We start from the raw sequence: 8,619 nt of genomic DNA, 5'->3' as shown, positions 1-8,619 counted from the left end.
TTATTTGTTTATTTCGTGCATCATAGTGAGGGGGTGTGGATTTGGGGTGTGTGTGTGTGTGTGTGCAAAGGAACATTGTTCCAGGCTGTTTTGTAACATCTTCTTGGCTGCTTGCCCACCATCTTGGCAGCAGCCAAGGGTTCCTTCTCTCTAGACAGCCGCGCCATTTGGAGCCCAGGGATCCCTGCTTGCAGTGGGTAGTGTTCCTTGGAGTGCATGGGGGCCTTGCCCTGAGAGGCGAGACCGATTGCTAGAGAGGTGTGCGGCCCAAGAGGAAACTGGTTACACGAACCCGTGCTCATGTGCAGTGCCAGATTTACATACAGTGGTACCTCGGGTTAAGTACTTAATTTGTTCCGGAGGTCCGTTCTTAACCTGAAACTGTTCATAACCTGAAGCAACCACTTTAGCTAATGCGGCCTTCCGCTGCTGCTGCGCGATTTCTGTTCTCATCCCGAAGCAAAGTTCTTAACCCAAGGTAAAAGACGCCTGCTTCTTGGGAGAAAAGCAATGACAGACCTAGACAGCATCTTAAAAAAGCAGAGACATCACCTTGCCAACAAAGGTCCGTATAGTTAAAGCTATAGTTTTCCCAGTAGTGATGTATGGAAGTGAGAGCTGGACCATAAAGAAGGCTGATCGCCGAAGAATTGATGCTTTTGAATTCTGGTGCTGGAGGAGACTCTTGAGAGTCCCATGGACTGCAAGAAGATCAAACCTATCCATTCTGAAGGAAACCAGCCCTGAGTGCTCACTGGAAGGACAGATCGTGAAGCTGAGGCTCCAATACTTTGGCCACCTCATGAGAAGAGAAGACTCCCTGGAAAAGAACCCGATGTTGGGAAAGATGGAGGGAACAAGGAAAAGGGGACGAGAGAGGACGAGATGGTGGGACAGTGCTCTTGAAGCTACCAGCATGAGTTTGACCAAACTTCAGGAGGCAGGGGAAGACAGAAGTGCCTGGCGTGCTCTGGTCCATGGGGTCAGGAAGAGTCGGACATGACTAAACGACTAAACAACAACAACAAATGGAGTGATCCAGCCCCCGAGCCGTCTGAAGGCAATCCTGTATAGGAAAAGGGTTTTTTTTAAAAATGTTTAATGTTTTATTATGTTTTTATATATGTTGGAACCTGCCCAGAGTGGCTGGGGCAACCCAGTAAGATGTGTGGGGTATAAATAATAAAATTACCATTATGGAATGGGATGCCCCTATTTTCATCGGGTAAATGTTGGAGTTATCCTGTGTACACCCAGCATCTTGTACAATCTGGACCCTCGGGCAATGGGAGTGCTAGATGAGCGAGTTAGTCCAGGACTTCTCCAGGGCACCAACCCCTGGCATGCAGAAACAGCTGGAGCCCAGAAACATCTGGAGGGCACCAGGTTGACAGAAACTGGTCTTCTCTAACCAGCAATGTCTCTCCAGGGCTTCAGAAAGGGCCTTTCCCCCCTAGCCCTATAATCATAGATCCCCTTTCAAAATGAAAATCTGAAAAGGCAAGGATCTGAAACTGGCCCCTTCTGCACGCAGAGCGCATTTTCGACCAGCGACAGATCCTCTTAATTTTCGAAATGCCAGGCTGCTTTGGCCAGGCTGCAATTGCAGAGCATTCCATCCCAATTATGATTTACAATGCTAATATAAACTAGTCCCTGACAACAGCATTCATATTTGAATTGCGGTCGGGGTGGGGAGATTATTTCTGCCAACTTCTAAGTGGTACTAACATCCCTGAAGCGCATTCCGGAGACAAACCGGCTCTGGAGTGCTCTCACTAATGACTGCCAATAGGTCAGAAGGAACCTGTTTAACCTGATGGGACGTTTATAAAAGGCCCCAGAGGAGCTGAAAGCATTCAGAACAAGGCTGGCTCGGTTGAGTATTTAAGTCCAAGACTTACTACCCCATCCCTCTGGGAGAAGGCAAGAAGCTCATCAGGAACAGCGGCCGGTATGTATCTCTGGAGAGTTTGATGATCTGCCTTTGGAATAGACACCACAATTGAATGGCGTGGGATTAGGGACATCAAGAGCAAATTAGGCCCTCAACACCCTCTCCAAGTGTCTCGATTTTCCAGGGACAGTCCCGGAATTACAAAGCCATTCCAGCTTTTCATTTAGTCCCCGGAAAAAAAAATAGAAGTAACTTTTTTAAAAAAACAAAAACTTCAAAGAAAGGCTCAGAAAATAAATATCCCGCTGATGTAGTTCAGAAGCGCCAACAAACCTAGGTAAAACTTTATAATAGTACTGTATTAACTCTTCAGTAGTGTTGATTCCTACATTTCAAGGGGTTGGACTAGATGACCCGCAGGCCCCTTCCAACTTCAGTTCTGTGTCATAGTAAATGTAGACCAAATGAGAGATTCTGAACCCTTATTGCATTATTGGAAAATACATATCATGCTCCGTCCCAGTATATCCTACTGAGGTTCTATGGTCAGTCTCAGACTCTCTCTCTTTTTGAGAGGAGCGGGTGGCACTGTGGTCTAATCCACTGAGCCTCTTGGACTTGCCAATCAGAAGGTCGGCAGTTCAAATCCCTGTGACAGTGTGAGCTCCCATTGCTCTGTCCCAGCTTCTGTCAACCTGAGAGTTCAAAAGCACGCCAGTGCAAGTAGATAAATAGGTACCACTGTGGCGGGAAGGTAAACGGCGTTTCTGGGCGCTCTGGTTTCCGTCACGGTGTCCTGTTGTGCCAGAAGCGGTTTAGTCTAGCTGGCCACCTGACCTGGAAAGCTGTCTGTGGATAAACGCTGGCAAGATGAGCGCTGCAACCCCATAGTCGCCTTTGACTGGACTTAACTGTCCAGGGGTGCTTTACCAGAGAGCCAGTGTGGTGTAGTGGTTAAGAGTGGTAGTCTCATAATCTGGTGAACCAGGTTCGCGTCTCCACTCCTCCACATGCAGCTGCTGGGTGACCTTGGGCTAGTCATATTTATTTGAAGTCTCTCAGCCCCACTCACCTCACAGAGTGTTTGTTGTGGGGGAGGAAGGGAAAGGAGATTGTTGGCCGCTTTGAGACTCCTTAAAGGTAAAGGGACCCCTGACCATTAGGTCCAGTGGTAACCGACTCTGGGGTTGCGGCGCTCATCTTGCTTTATTGGCCGAGGGAGCCGGCGTACAGCTTCCGGGTCATGTGGCCAGCATGTCTAAGCCGCTTCTGGCGAACCAGAGCAGTGCATGGAAACGCCATTTACCATCCCGCCGGAGTGGTACCTATTTATCTACTTGCACTTTGACGTGCTTTCAAACTGCTAGGTTGGCAGGAGCAGGGACCGAACAACGGGAGCTCACCCCATTGCGGGGATTCGAACTGCCAACCTTCTGATCAGCAAGTCCTAGGCTCTGTGGTTTAGCCCACAGCGCCACCTGCGAGATATAAAATCCAAACTCTTGTTTTTCTTCTTCTTTTACCTCTCTCTCGCTCCCTCCCTCTCTCCCTCTCCTATCCTCCTGAGGGAGGGCACATGCTGCAACTTGCAGGGGTATATATCTGACACTGGTTCCCAAGAGTTTTCCCCAACCCCAGCAGGGGTTGCACAGGACTGAACCTGGCTGACGTTCACCCACTGAGCCACAGCTCTTCCCGTTTCTGTGAGATAAGTAAACCAGTGCAGGCCTGCTGGAGATGAAAGGGTTATGCTCCCTCTCTCAGCTGTATGTTTGATCGTTATCACCACGATAGACACAAGGGGAGACTTTGCACTCTGGGGCTTGCAAGGCAGAGAACAGGTGAGGACAAATCATTTCTCAGTCCTTGGATGGGTTCGGTCGCACCTGTTCAGCAATCGCTTGTAGGCTTTATGCCGGAGATCCAACCATCACATGGAAGTGGGATAGACAGTCAGAATCCCTCTCCCCTTTCCACCCATTGGCTATTCCCAGAAAACAGGGATCAGGTGCCGAGTGTCCATATCAGCAGGCATGTCGTATTTATTACAAATCTGAAGTAAGCACTTTCTGTGTCCTTTCAAACCTCGTCAGAGCACTCTTTCTCCTCAAGACGTAACGGGTCCTTTCCTCTTTCTGCAACAGGTGAAGCAAACTCCAAACTGGTTTAGAAGAGAGAACTGCCCGGAAGCTTCTGAATTTGCAAATTCCTGCTGTCAGGCAAGTAATAATAATAATAATAATAATAATAATAATAATTTATTATTTGTACCCCACACATCTGGGTCGGTTTCCCCAGCCACTCTGGGCGGCTTCCAACAAAGATTAAAAATACATCAAAATGTCACATATTAAAAACTTCCCTGAAGATGTCTTCTAAAAGTCTGGTAGTTGTTGTTCTCTTTGACATCTGCTGGGAGGGCGTTCCACAGGGCGGGCGCCACTACCGAGAAGGCCCTCTGCCTGGTTCCCTGTAACTTGGCTTCTCGCAGTGAGGGAACTGCCAGAAGGCCCTTGGTGCTGGACCTCAGCGTCCAGGCAGAATGATGGGGGAATCACAGAGGGTCACCTTCCCCACCCCTAGCGCTCTCGAGAATTTTCTGGGCCACGGTTCCCATCCTACCTAGCCATTGGTGACGCTGCCTGGGGCTGATGGGAGTTGCAGTCCATTAATGTATGACGGTGACCGAAATTCTCCTCCAAGGTGATAGAAATTCTGTCACAATAACAGCTGGATTTGGCAAGGGTGCATATCATTTGTTTCCTTATACCTTGCAGGAAACTCCAGGATTTGCAGAGAGGATTGTACTTGTGCATCACTGTACAATTTTGGGGGACTAAATTTAAAGAAAATGAGGGGAGATGGTCCAAAGTAGTTGAGCCTTTTTAGGGGAAATTGCACGCAGCGTCCCCTCCACACCACTATCCATGTATGGGACAAACCCAATTTTTTTGACATGGTTCCTGAGTCAAAAATACATGGGGAAATACAGTATTTCTTTTAAAGCCCTTCAGCGTTTTAGTGTGCTTTAGTCCTAATTTTGTACGCAATTTTGCTTAATGTGTACATTTACGCAAGCCGTTTCCCCCTAAAAGAGTGTGTTTCATGTGCTACTTTCGTTTGCATAACCATTTTTATACGCACTATCCCTAATGCATTCATTTATGTGCACATTACCGGCTTGGAGAATTGCATTGCAGCATTCAGAGGACTGCAGATATTGAAGGATAGATGCGTTTCAGTTTATGTTATCGTTTCGATAAGTGGAAATTGGAGACGAGAGTGCTGTTGCTCTCAGGTCCTGCTTGAACCCTGTGAGGACAGGATTCTGAACAAGTCGGGCTTTAGGCCAGGACACACCCCGCCCCCAGGATTTTCTTAGGTCCTTAGGTTTATTTGCCATTTGTCAGTAACTCCAGAAGCCTATGCAACAGTGCACACACGCATCCTGGTGGCAGCCTTGGCAGCCGGCAACGTTTGTATTTGCACACGTGTCTTTTAATGGTTCAAGAAATCGAAAAACACGTGCAGTTTGGGTGTGCTGCAGAAAAAGAAGCTCAGTTGCCGAACAGTTCGAATCTATCGCTGGTTAATGTTTAATGCCACTAATAAAAGATAAACAGTGACAGTACCAGAGCATCAGATGTGGAAGTTATCGGTCTATTTTCCCCCCATGGGTCTTCCCATATGGTGGTTAAAAAAAGAAGAAAGATTTAATGTCCTATTGTGTTGCGTAGTGCTATCTCCAATCTGCCCTTGAAGCTGACCCAGAAACTCCAGCGGGTGCAGAATGCCACGGCGAGGCTCCTTACGGGGTCCTCACAGCAGGATCACATTCACCCAGTGCTTTACCAACTGCACTGGCTCCCGGTGGAGTACAGGGTCAGGTTTAAGGTGCTGGTTTTGACCTTTAAAGACCTACGCAGCCTAGGACCCTTGTACCTACGGGACCGCCTCTCCTGGTATGCCATGTGGCGGACCTTAAGGTCCACAAATGACAACATTTTGGAGGTCCCAGGTCGCAAGGTGGTTAGATAGGTCTCAACTAGAGCCAGGGCCTTTTCAGTACTGGCCCTGACTTGGTGGAACACTCTGTCACAGGAGACTAGGGCCTTGCGGGACTTGACATCTTTCCGCAGGGCCTGCAAGACAGAGCTGTTCCGCCTGGCCTTTGATTTGGACTCAGTCTGACCCTTATGTTTCCCTCCCCTTATGGTTTTGACCTATCAGCTACTTTTAAAATGAGGCTGCATTTTAAATTGCATTTTAACCTGTATTTTAAATTGGTCCCCCCCCCCATTATGCTTTTAAAGTGATTTTATTGGTGTTAGTGGCCCTCAGCCCAGCTCTGGCCGGGGAGGGCGGGGTATAAATAAATTATTATTATTATTATTATTATTATTATTATTAGTATTATTAGTATTAGTATTATTATCTGAAGCCAACAAGAATATGGCAGGCATTTTTAATTACTTCTGACTACAGCGCTTGCCAATGAACTGGCTGACCTTGTGGTTCTGCGTTCCCCTTTCTGCAGGATCTTCTTGGCGTCTCCTCCTGCAAGATGTCCAAAGTGTTCTCCACCAGCCTCCGCTGTCGGCTGCCTGCCTTGCTGTTCCTCTTCCAGGGAGCCATGCTGGTGATCTTCGCCCTCTTTGTGACATACGATGAGCACACGGACGCCGCCAGCCAGCCTGCTGATGCTGACCCATCCGCCAACCAGGTCTACGCCATCTTCCCCCTTTTCCAGGACATCCAGCTGATGCTGTTGGTGGGGTTGGGCTTGCTGCTGGCTTTCATGAAGGGCTACGGAGTCAGCGCCGTGGCCTGCAACTTCCTACTGGCCAACTTCTCCACCCAGTGGGCCCTGGTCATCCAGGGCTTCGTACACTACGGCCAACATGGGAGAGTCCACCTCGGCCTCTACAACATCCTCACGGCCGAGTTTGCAGCCGTGACGGTCCTCATCTCTGCTGGGGCCATCCTGGGTCGCACAAGCCCCATCCAGCTTCTTCTCATGAGCTTGTGCGAAATCCCTCTCTACGTGGCCTGCGAGTGGCTCATCGTGAGTTATTTCCAGGCAGTGGATGTTGGAGGAACCATAACCCTCCATGTCTTTGCTTGCTATTTCGGGCTGGGCACTTCCATCGCTCTCTACCGGCCGGGATTGCAGCTGGGGCACCCAATGGAGACTCCATCTTACATCTCCGACCTTCTGTCCTTGGTGGGGACCATGTTTCTTTGGGTGTTCTGGCCCAGTTTCGTGGCTGTCCTCGCCCACCAAGGAGATGCTCAGCACAGGGCTGTGCTTCACACGTGGCTTACTCTCAGTGCCAGTGCCCTGACCTCCTTTGCCACCTCCAGCCTCCTGGAGAAGAAGGGGAAACTGAACCTGTGCCACCTGCAGAACGCCACGTTGGCCGGAGGGGTGGCCATTGGCGCGGTAGCAGACATGGTCATTTCACCAGCTGGGGCATTCGCCCTGGGAATTGTTTCCTCGCTAGCCTGCATCCTTGGGTTCAAGTACATGTCACCGTTCTTGGCCACTAGAGTTCGCCTCCAGGACCAGTGTGGAATCCACAACCTTCACGGCTTACCAGGCATCATTGGCGCTGTGGGCGGAATCATAGCCATCTTGTTGGTGCCGGATGAGGCCTATGGACCTCGCCTTCACCAGGTCTTCCCTCAGCGTGGCTTCCTGCCACAGAACGTCACCCTGGAGGCAACCTTGTCAGGGGAGAACATGGGAAGGAGCACCACGCAGCAAGCTCTCCACCAGGCTGCAGGTCTCGGTATCTCCATACTCGTGTCCCTTGTGGGTGGCTACTTCACCGGGTTGGTTTTGAAACTGCCTTTTTTAGCACAGCCGCCTGACCAACTCTGCTTTGACGACGCTCTTTACTTCAAGATCCAAGAGTCAACGGAGAACTCGAGTGTTGAGCAGGCTGGTGGTGACCTCCTGGTGCCCCTGAAGGACAAAGCTTGAGGGTCTGTCTGCTTGTGCCTTCAAAGCAGAAATAAAACAGCAGGGCATCACTGAGTGGGAGAGTAACATTTGCCATGGTTTTCCTGGAGTGTCGTGCTGTCAGGGCTGGAAGATTTGAAGTAGGACCTCCTGCTTGGAGGCAGATGGGACAATTGACCCAAACACAGAGGTAGCTTCTGAAGTGAGGGCAGCGAAAACGCAGCTAAGAAGCTCAAATCATATATATGACTGACACCTTTCTTTGGAAATTAAATCACTGTCCAGAATTTAACATTCAAAAACTTGACTTGCAGAAACTTATTGTTGAATTACAACATAATATTTACAGTCACATGCTTCTCCAAGCATGGGTTTGCAGTCTCTTCTTCTAACTTCCAAAACAACTGCATTTTCCTCTTTCCAGAGCTCAGCACTCAGTTTTCTGCATCTCAGTTAGGCCATGCCATACAGCTCCTATGAAATATTTCTACTTTCACCTTCTCCTGCAGCTTAGCTCTCTTTTCTTCCAAGCAGAGAATAAGCACTCCAACGCTCTATTCAACTTAGCAGTGTTCACAGTGGATTCTAAAACACAGTCATCTTGCTTCACATAAAAATGGAGTCTCTCCTTCACTAAACACCTCTCATGTGACCAATGTTAGCCAATCACATGAGAACGTCTAGAGGACTCTCTAGAATTCAGCTACCAACCCATCAGATTTAAACACATAGTAATGCATGCAAGCATTTACAGTTT

At 48.9% G+C, this 8,619-nt stretch overlaps 1 pseudogene across 1 annotated transcript; it reads left to right on the top strand.

Moving 5' to 3' along the window:
• The first annotated feature begins 4,076 nt into the window (after positions 1-4,076).
• LOC309372946 (ammonium transporter Rh type A pseudogene) lies at positions 4,077-8,227 on the top strand (annotated as a pseudogene). The gene is made up of 2 exons (XR_014173492.1): positions 4,077-4,116; positions 6,435-8,227. The product of XR_014173492.1 is annotated as an ammonium transporter Rh type A pseudogene (transcript).
• The last annotated feature ends 392 nt before the right edge of the window (positions 8,228-8,619 follow it).

The sequence above is a fragment of the Podarcis melisellensis genome (genome assembly GCF_964234715.1).
Source record: "Podarcis melisellensis genome assembly, chromosome: 6".
In the NCBI taxonomy this organism is placed as follows: Eukaryota; Metazoa; Chordata; class Lepidosauria; order Squamata; family Lacertidae; genus Podarcis; species Podarcis melisellensis.
Note: the sequence above shows the minus strand (reverse complement) of the source record. Positions and strands in the feature narration are given on the sequence as shown.